At 34.0% G+C, this 14,724-nt stretch overlaps 1 protein-coding gene across 2 annotated transcripts in view; it reads right to left on the bottom strand.

Annotated features, from left to right (window-relative positions):
* LOC117177326 (homeobox protein OTX2-A-like) overlaps positions 1–14,147 on the bottom strand; it is a 643,707-nt gene extending 629,560 nt beyond the window's left edge. For both annotated transcript variants that reach the window (XM_033367948.1, XM_033367949.1), the window contains exon 1: positions 13,617–14,147. The gene's annotated coding sequence lies outside the window, so the exon portion shown is untranslated. The remainder of the gene's footprint in view (positions 1–13,616) is intronic.
* Between the last annotated feature and the right edge of the window lie 577 nt (positions 14,148–14,724).

Genomic DNA, 14,724 nt, shown 5'->3' with positions numbered 1-14,724 from the left:
TTCTCCAGTGTAGAAAGCTTTTTCTGTATTTTAGAAAATTCCGAGGAAATAGCTTTGCTGTTATCATTGATGGCTTTGACCTCCTTGCGTAATTCAGCATGAAAAGAAATGAGCTGCTCAATGCTTTTAGTTAATCTATCAATAGATTTGTGCAAATGTGTATCTTCACCTTCCATTGTTTATATGTATGGATGATTCACCGGAGAAAGTTAAACTACTTGGATGTACATACTTAGCCATGAATGTAAGGCAGCACGAAACAATAAGAAACACATCAGATCGAGTGAAAAAACGCAAAAAGGGGGTTCTGACACTCAGAAAAGAAGATACACTAGTACACCAAGCAGCTCACAAAATAGACCGGAAAAACACTGAGACACGAAAATTAGAGTCTCAGTATTACAGTTAAATTACATATACACGCGACAAAAGCCTTGAGGAGCTCTATGCCAACACGTTCGTACACTACTGCAGCTCAAGCGGATCTCTCGTGGGAGATATATATTTTTACAGGTGGTACACTTCGAAGTTAATGAATAATGACGAGACAGAAAAAAAATTGGTTGGTTCCCTTTAAGCTTAATTTATAACTCAACTTCTTCGAGGAACAAATATTTTTTGCACCTGGTGCAAACGAAATTTGTTGTGACGACGGTCGTGGGACGACGGTCGTGACCTACTGGAGTCGACCTGGGGTAGCTTTACTGATAGCAAAATTGTATAGGAACTTACAAGAGTCCATTACAGGCTGGCAATTGCAGACGAAAAGTTAGTAGAATTTCTACGGAAATTCAATGGAATTTCCAAGCGGAATTTCCGTAGAATTTCCGTGGAGCACTTTCCGAGGAATCTTATCATATGGGTATGTCTGTATGTCTGTCTGTATGTATGTATGTCTGTCTGTATGTCTTCTTGTGGGCACGATAACTTTTGAAAAAAAATCTATTAGATTGCCCTTTGGTAGAGTCAATAAGTGTCCTAAGCTAAAGGTCAAGTTCGTTAGCCAGCCACTTCGGTTAAAAAATTCAAAAAGTGGGCACATTTTGTGTTATAGCATTTACAAAATTCCAAAAAATACACGAAAATGAACATTTTAGGCCAAATAACGCACGGTATGAAAAAAAGTCAAGAAAAGAAAAATGTTGCTTTTTGAATGCCCTACAAGATTATTATAATAAGTATTTGACTTTTTGGGAAAAATCAAAATTTCATATTTTGACAGCATAAAAAATAATGAAAAATCCAAAATTACATTTTTCGGACAAACTATGTAAAGTACGGTAAAAGATGAGAAGAAAAAAATGTTTCATTTGAAAAATATCTCTAAATTCGTTATCAATCACTTTTTGATAGGTTGCGTAGTTTTGGCTCTAATAATGAAAAACATCATTAACAGTAAAAAACAAAAAAATCTGTCCGCTGCGTGGGTACATTCTAATCACGACTTTCGTCTTTTAGTTTCTTTTTCGTCTCGTGGGTGGGGTTTCAAAAAATTTTATTAAGAATTTCTTATTTTTTAAATGTTTTTATTGCTATTTTCTACGATTAAAACCAAAAACAAAAGTATCAAAAAATTATTCATGATGAATAAGTCATTTTTACATTCTCATCAGAGAAGGTATTAGATTTGTGTAAAATTTGACCCCCTCTCCCAGTTTTTGTCAAAAGGTCCACGTTTTGAGACACCTTGAATCCGAACAACAGGTGTTTACGAATGTGTCTGTCTTGATGTCTGTCTATCTATGAGCACGATAACTTTGGAAGAAAATAATCTATAAGATTGGCCGTTGGTACACTCTTTTAGTACCCTACGCTAAATGCCAAGTTCATTAGTCAGCCATTATGGATAAAAATTCTAAAAGTGAACGTACTTTTAAGTTTTTGAGACGAAATTTTTTCATGATTCCAAAATTCTCTGTACACTTGCTCATAGTACTTGAAAAGTAAAATGTTAATTTTTAATAGCCCGACAAGATTATCATAACAACTTTTTGATTGTTTTCAAAAAGTTCATCATTCAAATTTTGATCGAACAAAAAATAATAAAAAATGAAAAATTGCATTTTACTGTTAAACTATGCAAGATAGGAAAAAATTGATAAGAAAAACATTGTGCACCCAAAAAATATCTACAAATTTGTTATTAATCACTTTTTATAAGACGCGTAGTTTTTATTTTATTTATAAAAAAAGCAGTGAAAATACAAACCTTAAATTTTTCGACACACGACACAAGCTAAGAAAAAATACATAGATAAAATTTTTCTACGTCTGTATCTATGTCTGTCTGTGAGCACGATAACTTTTGAAAAAATCAATCTATTAGATTGGCCTTTAGTACACTCGTTTAGTGTCCCGAACTTTTTGAATTTTGTTGAAAAATAAACAATTCAAATTTTGACAGAATAAAAAAAATGAGAAATCCAAAAAGTACATTATTCGTCCAAACTGTGCAAAATGCGGTAAGAGGTGAAAGAACAAAAATTATGCATAAAAAAAATCTAAAACTTTCTTATTAATCACTTTTAGATAGGATGCGTAGTTTTGGCTTTAATCATGAAAAACATTATGAACAGTAAAAAAAATCTGCCCGTTGTGTGGGCACATTCATAACACAACTTTTGTCTTTTAATTTCATTTCGTCGCGTATGTGGTTTTTTCAAAAATTAAATTTTTTATGTTTTTAATTCTGTTTTTTTACGATTAAAACCAAAAACGGAACTATAAAAAAATTATTCATGACAAATAATCATTTTTACCTTCTCATTAGAGAAGGTATTAAATTTGTGTTAAAGTCCCCCCCCCCCACATTTTTGTCAAATCTTCACGTTTTGAGACCCCCCTGAATCTGAAAAATAGGTTTTCACGAATGTATCTGTCTATCAGTCTGTCTGTATGTATGTGTGCCTGTCTGTCTGTGAGCATGTGAAATTTGTCAGCCAGTTATTTTGTATATAAAATTCAAAAAGTGAGCGCATTTTGAATATTTTTTAGACCACTTTTTTCAAAATTCAAAAATTTTCTGTACGTATGTTTATAGTATTCAAAAAGTTGAACAATTTAACCTGATGACTTTTTCATAATACCAAAAATTACCAGAGTTAAATTATTTACAAAATACCAAAAAAACACGAACATTAACATTTTAAGCCAAATAACTCACGACATGAAAGAAGGCAAGAGAAGAAAAATTTTGAAAAGAACAATGTTAATTTTCTTAAAAAATCAAAAATTCTAAGTTTCACAGCATACAAACGGTAAGGCAGCTCGGCAGACCGTATGTGTAAAGTTTAAATCGTAAAAAAATATTAGAAATAAGCAAATTCAGTTTATGGAAAAACGATTTAAGTTGCAATAAAATGTTTAATAACAATATTTTTTAAAAAGAATTCGCATTTTTTTCAAACGGGACAATGAAAGTACGTCTGTTTTAATACAAACGTAAGTTATGAGTTATAATAATATACATTTATGGGAATTATATAAAATTTCAAGGATAAAGTCGAGAGCGAAGAACGAGATACATGATGAGAATGTGTTCGTTAAAGCCGATGGAGCTTTAACAAAAGAGAATTGCGTATCTGTCACTGGAATTCCACATTGCCGCCGATTGGTTTTTTAAAGTCTTTTAGTCATTATAATTTTGTTGACCAACTTATATTCCGCAACGGCCTTTACAACATCTAGAACTGAAATAGCAAAAAGAATCTTGCAGACTTGCGCATGATTTATTTTAATCTTTCGATAATTTATGAATTTACACAGTAATACAGGAATCTGAATTTCAGTACAGAAAGGCGGTTGATTGTCAGATGCAACCAAAAGGATCATTCGCCAGTTGAAAGTCAACTGCTTTATGTACGTTAAATATACTTTATAGGTTAATTTAAGACAGAAGATTGTTGGCTTTGTCAACGCGTGCGTCTGAAATGAAACTCATAGGTTAATTAAAGTCAGCTGACTATTGAAATACCAGGTACACAACGTAAATCTTCAGTCCTTTTTTGTATTTTTTTTTATTACATATAAACGATTATTATATTCATAATAAAATCCGTTATAGATCTGAGTACATATATCAAAATAAGAAACGTTGACGAAACGACTATACCATGAGCTCAGTGTTGATCGATAATATTCAGCCAGCGCTATCGACACCATATTGGCTACTCTCAGCTGCTCTCTTGGCACCTCTTCTAAAATCGCCAAAATCCGTCTAAGTGTTTGCGCATCGCCGCATCGGATTTCATGCACGCCTTTCTGCCAGTACAAATTGAATTTCAGAGTGCGCGAATGAAAATCACCCTAAACTGAACATACCTGTCAGTTAATTATCATATTAATCGTATAATCAGATAGGAGACACTGCACTTAAGTTCCGTTTCTGGTTGAAATTAAGTGACTTACTTAATTTAATGCAAAAATTAAATTCATCTACATTTAAAATTCATCATCTTGTATTACTGTGTAATAAAATCGTGTGAAGTATGCAGCTTAACCTAAAACACTTCGGTCTCATTCAAGAAGAAGGAAACAGATTCAATGTGACCTTGCTTGAAATGGCCATTGCAGTACATGGCAGATTAGGAGCTGCTAGAGAAAATGACCGATTCACATAGTCGCAAACCGATTCAATTTTAACTTTCTGAATCTGCAAATGACAAATACGCTTCACAATGGGAAAACGTAACGTCTACCAGCTTGTAAGTTAAACATAACAATGAGGAGCAATAATTTGAATAGCGTGTACTAATCATATTCCACTTTACAATGTCAAACTGTAATAGCTGCTTCATGTGTTGCTACAAATGGTATTTCGACTAGTATACTTTCAGATTACTGGTTCCCATTGCATTCAGTGCTTTGAAAACTACTCATTCCACAGTGGTTACACTTTAAACGTCAGCTTTACAGTTCGAAATTGTACATCTTACAATGTACTTTTCCATGAAGGGTACACTTTTGTAAATAGTTCAATTTTACCATAATTACTGCAAATATTAACCGATTTTCATGAATCTTTTTTTTTTAATTATACCAATAAACTAATTCTGCTAATTAAAACTGAATCAAGCCATATCTTCCTCATTTCAGTTTTTTACCTGGTCTGCATCTCATAAGAATGAAAGGGTCATGATTTACGAGCAGTTCACTGCGCTCTAGGGCGTCTGCCTCGTGAGTTTTACGAGGATCGATGAAGAGTGCCTCGAGAATCCGCATAAGGCTAAGCTCAGTGTCACTGCAATTTTTCTCTATTGTTCTCTCCAATTTTATTATTCACCAAAATATAAACATTTGACCCAAAAACCGGCTTCGTGCAATCCGAGGGACTAATATTTTGATTACGCTTGCAAAAAATCAGACAAAAATATTCAAAATTGCGGGAAAAATCTTACATTCCTGTTTAGAACTCTAATAAATCCCCTTAAAAGTTCAGTTTTCAGTTTAAACAAAAATAACAACTTACTCCTTAGATATTAAGTTGCTTAATTTGGAGAAAATGATTTTGACGCGAAAAAGTTAATCACATCCAAGTAAATCATTCAAGAATTTATCGTTTCCAATTTCGGGGGATTTGAAAATCATTTTTAAACAACGACTGAAAATTTATTTTTCAAATTTAAAATATAATGAAAACTTGCTCTCGAAATATGAGGAAAGTAGATAGGTAGGGAAGTTCTGTCTCACTTTTTTCCGTACGAATAGCAAACTTGCGGCTAGAGCGCGGAAGGCTGTAAGATTGGTTTCGCTCCTTGTCCTGACTTACGAATCACAGTTTTGAACTATCTACACTATCGATATTGGAAGCCAATACTTAAAAATCATGGGAATGAATCTTTTCAGCCCCCATGATATGGAATAGGAGATATGATATACAATATCGCAATATTAAGGCTATTTAATTCCTGCTCTTTCCGGGATTCAAGTTTTTCACCACAAAATAATATAATTTGTATGTATTAAACGTTTATCGCAATTGTGCGTCATTGAAAATTTCCAAGATCTGCAACCACCCTCGTGATATTATAAAAATTCTCGGTAAACAAAATTCCTTCTGATGACGTCATCGTCAATTCCTGGAATCCTTATCTATGTGAACTAAATTAATTAAACGTTCTCCTTTGATATTTGCAGACAGGGGCGTCATACACTTCCATGGGGCTACAAAATCCAATCACGGGAGGCAATGGATGTTTACAAAAACTAATATGCATTTTCCAAAAAAAAATAATTCAATTCTCAAAGGAGAGTTGAGATTATGTACAGCGATTCTCAAAAACTTGTATATATGAGTAGAAACAAGCGAGGTGATAAATATGATGAGTGATGTGGATATATTAGTCGTGGAGTGAGAGAGGCAGAAATAGCAACAACAGAAGTATATATGTAAATTGGAAGAAGAAATAGAAAAACTGTACAATTGTTTGTAAAATACCAGTTATTGTAAATAAAAGAAAATTAATTGAATCTAAATTGTTCTTTTTTTATTTAATGCAACCTGAAAATAACGTTTCTTAAGCAAATTTACTTCTAGTTGAAGAATCCAATGCTAATCATTTTCCTAAACTGATGTAGCTATTGGATGCAACCTGATCCAACAGACCGTACATTCCAATTTCACCGATGTTTACCAACTAATCATTTGCTTATCTACTATTCGCACTTATTATTATTATAGGTTCAAGGAACTCTGAAAAAACAACACAATTTTCTTTTCATTTAAAAGTTTTTTTATTTTTAATAAAAAAAACCAGTACATTATACTTAAAAATAAATAGAATATAATTAATTATATATATGCAACTAAACTATTTCTACTTGCTTGCAGTAGTTTTTATACCAAATTTTTCACCACACCACTTATTGGTTTATAATCAAGTATACGATCAAGCAAAATTAAGCAATATGCCGTTGTTTGAGCGGGAAAATTTTCACTAGTTTCAAATTCCAATCGAACATCAATTGGTCCGTATTTCAAGGACTCATTTTGCTTAGAACAGTCAATTACTACTAGAAGTGCATACTCTATCAATTCTCCTCTCGACAGGAATGGTTGCGGTTCTTTACCATAGTAATTATCTTGAAAGTTTGTATACATTTCATAAAGAAGAGAAACTTTCGTGAATCTGACAATCTAACACTAGGCAATAACCACTCTACTTAATTAATTTCAATTTTATACTGCTCAATGGGGGCTGCTCGCATGATTGCATTTACATCACTTTTTGATCTTGTGAAAATAAGTTCATGTTTAGCGTTGCCAATGATTTTGTGATAATTCTCAGCAAAACCAGATATCATGCTAAGAGGTATGGCTACATCAAGGTAACTAGTGGCGATGGTTAGTGATTGATTATTATCATTTATTTCAAGCCAACCAATATTATGTATGTAACGTGATTTCCAGGATTCAGGAATACATAATTGTTTATAAGACTATTTTCAAGAGACCAACATTTTTATTTCTATCAATTTCTATTGCATTGATTTCATATCTTGCTTCTTCAAAAAATTGACAGATGGCGTTAGAAACTCTCTATTTTGTGTGTAGGCTATATCGTGCTTCTTACGAGCAGCGTCCAGAGGGTTGATTCCAGGATCACCTCGAGCAATTCGTTTTGCCAATTTTGTGCCTGGTCCACAGTGCTGGTATCCAGGAATATGTAACTCTATAGGAAGATTATTAAGAATTTTATTCAACAGACCTTTGCTACGTCTTGCCTCTTTCGAGGATCGCTTACGACTGGCCGTAGGTTCGTCACCGTGAACGAACATATCTGTTTGAGAGATACTTTCAGACTAAAGACTGAACCTATATAAACCTGACATTTATAGGTTTTCACTCAGTCATAGTCAAGATGCAGTTTGAAGCACAACCTATAATGCAACCTATCGATAAATTCGATTCGCTTGTACAACATGCGAAAGAAGAAGAATGGCATGGACATTCGCTACCAAACAGTGTACAAGCAATCTTTTTTGGACGTTCCAACTGTAGAAAGACAAATGCTTTGTTGTCTCTATTAATACACCCAAATGGATTAAGATCTGAAAATGTTGATCTGAAAAAAACCTTTTTTTTCATTATTCACAAAGTTTACATTTTTTTGAAGTTCTCTTAGAACACATATTGTACTACTGGTGCTCGATCTGATGTACCCGGATCGTCGACTCACAATTCTTAGTAATTTTGGCTGTTGTGATAATCTAAATTCTAAATGAGTTCTCGTAGAATATGTGCTAATCTATCTGGGGCGCGACCTGGTGCGCGCGGGTCGTCGACTAACCATTTGGAACTGTTTTCATTATTCACAAAATTTAAATGTTCAAAAAGTTCTCGTAGAATACGCATTAAACTACCTGGTGCTCGACCCGGTGCACCCGGATCGTCGACTCACAATTTTTAGTAATTTTGTCTGTTTGAACAATCTAAATTTTGAAAAAATTCTCGTCGAATACGTATTAAACTACTTGGTGCTCGACTTAGTGCACGCGGATCGTCGACTCACAATTTTTAGTTATTTTGGCTGTTGAAACAATCTAAACTATCACTATCTGAAGTAATTTTGACTGTTGGTAATTTCCTGTGTACAATTTTCGTCTTAAAAACACTCTAATAAATGTATTGGAATACTGGACGATGACTTCACGATTTACAACACTTACAATACATGTATTGCAATTTAGTCATTCCAATACCATGGTTGCAATTTTACCTTACGCTTGTATTGTAGAATTGTGGTAGATGTGTGATAGAACTCCAAACATTTTTAACAGTGCACATAGAGACAGTTACACTTTGAACACTACGGTATTAACATATCTACACGTGAAGAGGGCTTGCATAAGCAAAAATATATTTTGCATGAAATTGCTAAAGCTAGTGAAGCGATTCGACGAAAGCATAGATTACTAAAGTTGGGTAAAGAAACAGTTGACCAGACATTAAATGATACCTTTAAGCCCATCACTACACCACTTGAAAAAATAGTTAATGGTTTTGAAACTGTTAAAAGAATTGATCCAATCGGAAATGAAGTCAAGAATAAAATAAAAAATGAAATAAAGAGTGAATCTGAAGAAGAATTTCAGCAAGAGTTTCAAAATGAAGGTGAAGAGCAAAATGATCAACATGATGATGAAACTTCATTCTTTTCAGCATACTATTCTGAGGCTTCAGAGGATTTAGAAACACCAGTTCCCTTTTCATCAAATGATATAGCAATTGATTATCTTCAAAAGTTGGGGGACAGAAGACAGACTAATGATTGGAGATTCTGCGATAAGTTTCATTAAAAATCTTATTAATCTAGGCACTATTATCTATCCAAAGACTGTGTGTTTGCTTAAGCTTTTGTTTAAAAAGTTACCAAATAGTACTGTTATAAATAATGGAGACCTTGAAAATTATAAAAATATTGCAATTTAAACAAATTTGCATCGAAAACATTATAATGTTGATGGGGATTTTCGTGATGATAAATCTTTCAAATATAGAAATTTTATTTTAAAAACTAATTACTCTTTCGCCTTTGAAAACTAACAATAAAAAAATGAAAAACGCTCTTCAATGGACAAAGGTTTAATTCCAAAATATACGGTAGGTACAGAGGTTAATAAATTAGACTATGTTTATTGGGATGATCCAAAGGAATTAGTTGATAGATAGCGTTTACTCATGGCATCTCAAGCAGCGGAAAATTCAAGTCACACAAATGAAATTTTGCCAATTATTGAAGAATTACGAGATGCTGGAATTATTTATTAATCAGTGCTTTTTCAATATTTTGGTCATTTGCAAAATGAGTATCGATGTGTTCGGACGTCATATTAAGCGAGCTAGGATGTCAAGTCGAGGTCAACCAGGAGTTGGATTCAAATTCACCACCGACGGGCATTAGGATATCAGAAAGAAAAAGCTGTATAATGTAGCTAAAGCAAAACATTTAGATGATGCAGTAAATTTAAATATAATGCAGCATGTTTTACAGCAAGAAATTCAGACTCTGAATTATGTCATAGCTTCCCCGCGAACCGAAATTGTTAACAATAACATGATGATTGAAACTCTAAAAACTTCCACATATACAAGTTTTCATATTTTGAAAGTTGATGTGGATTCAACTCAAGAACTAGTGGATCGAAATTCAGAGCTCATTTCTCAGTTGGATGCCAAGCTGAACACTCAAAAATGAATAACGAAAAGCTGCAACTAGTGAAAGCGCTACATAGGCCTGCTAGAAGAAACTACCAACGTCGACACTTTGATATCCGTAGCATCGATGAGACTTGGCAAGCAAAAGAAAACAAAGGATACATGTACATCTTAACTGTAATTGATATATTTTCAAAACTTTTCTTGGGCTATTCCAGCTAAATCCAAGAAGGGTGAAGATGTAGTGCAGCTATGAAATCTATTCTTGACAAAGGACTATGATGACATCTTCAGAATGGAATTTTGTTTACCGGGAATTGTTTAACATTATATGAAATATGACGCCCCTGTCGGCAGATCTTTAAAATTTTCAATGACGCACCATTGCGATAAAAATTTAATCTATAAAAATTATATTATTTTGGGGTAAAAAATTTCAATTCCGGGAATAGCATGTATTAAATTACCTAATATTGTGATATCGTGTATCATATCATCTCCTATTCCATATTTTTGGGTTTGAAAAGTTCAATTCTCATGATTTTTAAGTATTAATTTCCAATATTGATAGTGGAGATGGTTCAAAACTGTGATTCGTAAGCCAGCAGAAGGAGCGAAACCAATCTTACAGTCTTATTCTCTCTAGCCGCAAGTTTACTATTCGGACGGAAAAAAGTGAGCCAGAACTCCCCCTACCTATCTACTGAGGAGGCTGAATAAGAATAAAAAAGAGTTTATAGAAAAAACTTTTTCTGTTCCGGGAAAATAAAGATTTCGTGTAGAGGTATCACACTACAGCAGTTATAAAAGTTATAAAAGTTGGTTTTAGTAGAAATTGAAGATTGAATATTTTAGGTTGAAATTTGCTTATAACATAAAATATAAATCACCCAAATGGAAAAAATAGGATGCTTACAGGTGCAGTCGAGAATGGCACGAACTCGCGAACTGTCAGCAGTAATGTAGCGCTACTGCGCCTTGCTCTTAATTTAATATTTATTACTTTCGTTGGCTTTCCTTTTCAAATAGTTTGAATGATTTTTACGAGATGTTTGCCATAAAAGAAAAGGACCTCAGCGCGCGTAGGTCTCGAATTACAGCGGTCTAGGTAGCCGCTCGAGTTTTTCACTCACTTGCCAATTCGTAAGGGGTCATCCATATAACACGTGAACTATTTTTCTCCACTGTTGGACCACCCCTCCCCCCCTCGTGGACAGTCGTGTAATTTTGACAAACGCCCCCAACTCCCTAATCTGCCCACGTGGACGTATTTTATGAAAATATAGATATTATTGGTCTTCAAAGCACAATATACAAAATTCGAGTGTACCTCTGATTTCAGAATATTTTTCACAGATTTAGGGGAACGAGTTTCCACGTGGATTCTAGCCCGACCCCTTCGATCCCCCTCTTTGACAAGCGTGGAATTTGGCCATACCCCCCCCCCCCTAAACGGTCCACGTGGTATATGGATGGTCCCTAATTAAATAGTTAAAAATTAATAGTTTTGCAATCCCCTATTTGAAAGTAATATATTCAGAATGTTCGAATGATTCCGATATCGAATATATTAATATATCCATAAAGATTGAAAATTGGGGAAGTAAGCAATACCAAATTGAATATTGTGCTAAAATTTCTTCAATTAAACTTCTTTCAATTTTCAACTTTCCTATGCAAGTAATATATCATTGGAATCGGAAAAATTCGTAGATGCCGATTATGATATATTCAAATCTCTAATTTCAATATAATTTTTTTTTAATTTTCCTAAATTGACCTGCCTGTGGACAAAAGACCCCTGTTGGAATAAGTTCACCCAAACTAAGTCGGTAAACAAACAGAAAAGTAGTAGAAAACATAAAGTCCACTGTTGGCCAGTCACGTAAATCAATCTATATCAAAGGAACAAAAATTTCACGAATTTGAACAGCTTCACTTTAGATTGGCTGAAATATCTCAAGGAATCCCGTCTTCTTGAAAAATTGAACAATGGACTGCGCGAAGGAAACCAAAATTGGTCGTTCTGTAGGGTCTTCTCTCGAGGAACAGAGTACACTGTTAGAAAAATCTGTACGAGGTTTAATATACATGTGTGTGAATCAAATATTCACTGCCGCTACAAAAATGTAGCATACATTGGTGTAGTGAATTTAATATACATATGTATTAAATTTAATTTACAGGTCAGTTAAGCAATGTGCGTGAAAACTCAACGTGCTTTAATTTTTTTAAATCTTGTCAAATATTCTCAATTAAATTAATCATCTAGAATTCGTTGACTGAATTGTTATTTATTTTGAAAGTGCAATGTACGGGTAAAACTTTTTCACAATTTCGCTCTGAATGGTCAAAATTTAAGGCGAACACAATTAGTTGTAGGTTGGGTCTGTTATTAGTGTTATTAGTGTCACCCTATTCAGAATTTAATTTGCTTAAACATTGAAGAATTCTTAGAAAACCAGTTAAAAATATTTAAATTTTTCGAAAAATCACAAAAATAAAAGTCTAAAATAATCAAATTGTTTAAACAATTAAAACTTTTGAACATGCATGACCTTATTAGTAAATATAATTAGTAACCAAAACATTTAAAATATGTGAAAATTTGGTGTGATAAAGTGTTTTTCCTGATTTTTTGTTGGTGAACTATATACTTCAGGAAACAAACATTATTTAAATAATTGAAAATGTATTTAAACAAATTATTTTATTATAAACATTCATTGAAGATCTCATAACGTCTAGAAAATACGTTACAATCTTTTACATATGGGATTTTTTTAGGGGATACATAAAAGTGGCTTCAGGTTATTTAGGGCCACACTAGAGGACGCTTTCATTTCTGATTCAAATTTACTTTCGCAACTTCATTTACTAATGACGATTTTAACACAAATTGACAATGGATTGAGATTTGCGAGATTTTAAATACATTGAATATGCATATACTTTTCTAAACTTAATAAGTGACAGCTCACGAATAAAAATTGAATAACTCTTGGCTTTTCGAACAGTTAACATACAATTTAGTGTAACTCAATCGCTCCTGACATATCCTGAGGAAATATAAACACTGCCCGTTGGATGCATGGCTAACTCCGCGAGTTAAATAAAAAAGGTCATCTATGTCCGAATTTTCAGATATGACAGACGTGAAAGGATCTGTTATACATGAAAAGTAATCAGATTCTTTTAAGCGCCGAGACCTCTAAACTGTTTTAAGACTGATCTGCTTCCAAACAGAATTATTCACAATAAATCATAGATAATAAAGTAGCAATATATTTATTTAATGTATATATTAATATTATTTACTATTTTAATGCAAAATTTTAACACTGCCCGAAATCAAAGTTTAACATGTCCCGTTTTTCATTTATCACTGCCCTTATGGTTAATACTACCTCTTAGAATATGTCCGGGAAGTCATAATCTGATCGTTTATCTTGTTACTTACCCAGAATAACTTTTTTGTACCACACGAGTGTCCGTCCAATGTTCAGCAATCCGGTTAATAATTAATCCAGCCTTTTACCACTCGGAATTTAGAGTCAAACACAGGGTGAAAAAGGAGACGGGATAATAAAACAATAAAAGGGAAAAAGGGCACCTTCACACACGACACAGTTCACGACCATGTTTGTTAAACTGCCGGTGTTACAGGCGGAGTCAAATGACTTCAACATGTATCCTGTCAAAGATCTTGGTATTAAACCGTTAATGAATATAGGTTCCTTAATGGCGATCTTACTATTAACGAAGTGGAATGTGAAACAGGCTCGGTCTTCGATCAACAGAGAAGCGCGCGTACGTGTAAGTTCCTAAACAGTAGAGGGGCATAGGAGTGCCAGCTCAACATTTCACGAAAACTTTGGAGTTACGCATCCCTCTCTTGGTTAGGGTAGTTCTGCGGTGAGGGTGAGGCAAGGCAAGAAAGACGAAGGGTGGAGACAGCTTTTACTAGAGAGCACTGGCGGCAACGGGATGCATGAAACGAGGCCGCACACCCTGTCGAACGAAAGAGATGTGGAGAGGGGCTTGCTGGATATTCGAGCCTGAACACAGGGAGGGGGAATTTATGGTAGGGGTAATACGCGCGAAATAAGCAGATTGCGCTGAATCGAGAAGATAGAGATAGATAGATAGATAGAGAGAGAGAGAGAGAGAGAGAATGCGAGAATGAAACAGGTGGGGGAGAGCGAAAGTGATTGAAAAGCCCTGAGAAAACGAGACAGAAAACGCACTGTAGGTCGGTTCGGGGAAGACAGGCGTGTCCGCGAACGGCTTCTGCGCTGCGTTATCACCCAATGGTGAACCAATCAAGAGTTACTGTTATCTACAATGGCAACATTGGTCGCAACATATATATATATATATATATATATATATATGCTCCCATAAAAGCAGACGAATGCATCAGGTAGGAATAAACAAAAGTATTCCAGCATCAGCGAGAGTAATTTTCCAAGGTAATTAACATTTTATAAAAAATTGCCCACATCACATCATATATCACACCGTGGCTCATGTGTATCCAGATGTGGAAAAGATTCAAGATTTCATTT

This window comes from Belonocnema kinseyi, chromosome 7 (genome assembly GCF_010883055.1).
Source record: "Belonocnema kinseyi isolate 2016_QV_RU_SX_M_011 chromosome 7, B_treatae_v1, whole genome shotgun sequence".
NCBI classification, from domain to species: Eukaryota; Metazoa; Arthropoda; class Insecta; order Hymenoptera; family Cynipidae; genus Belonocnema; species Belonocnema kinseyi.
This window is presented reverse-complemented; position numbering and strand designations above follow the sequence as displayed.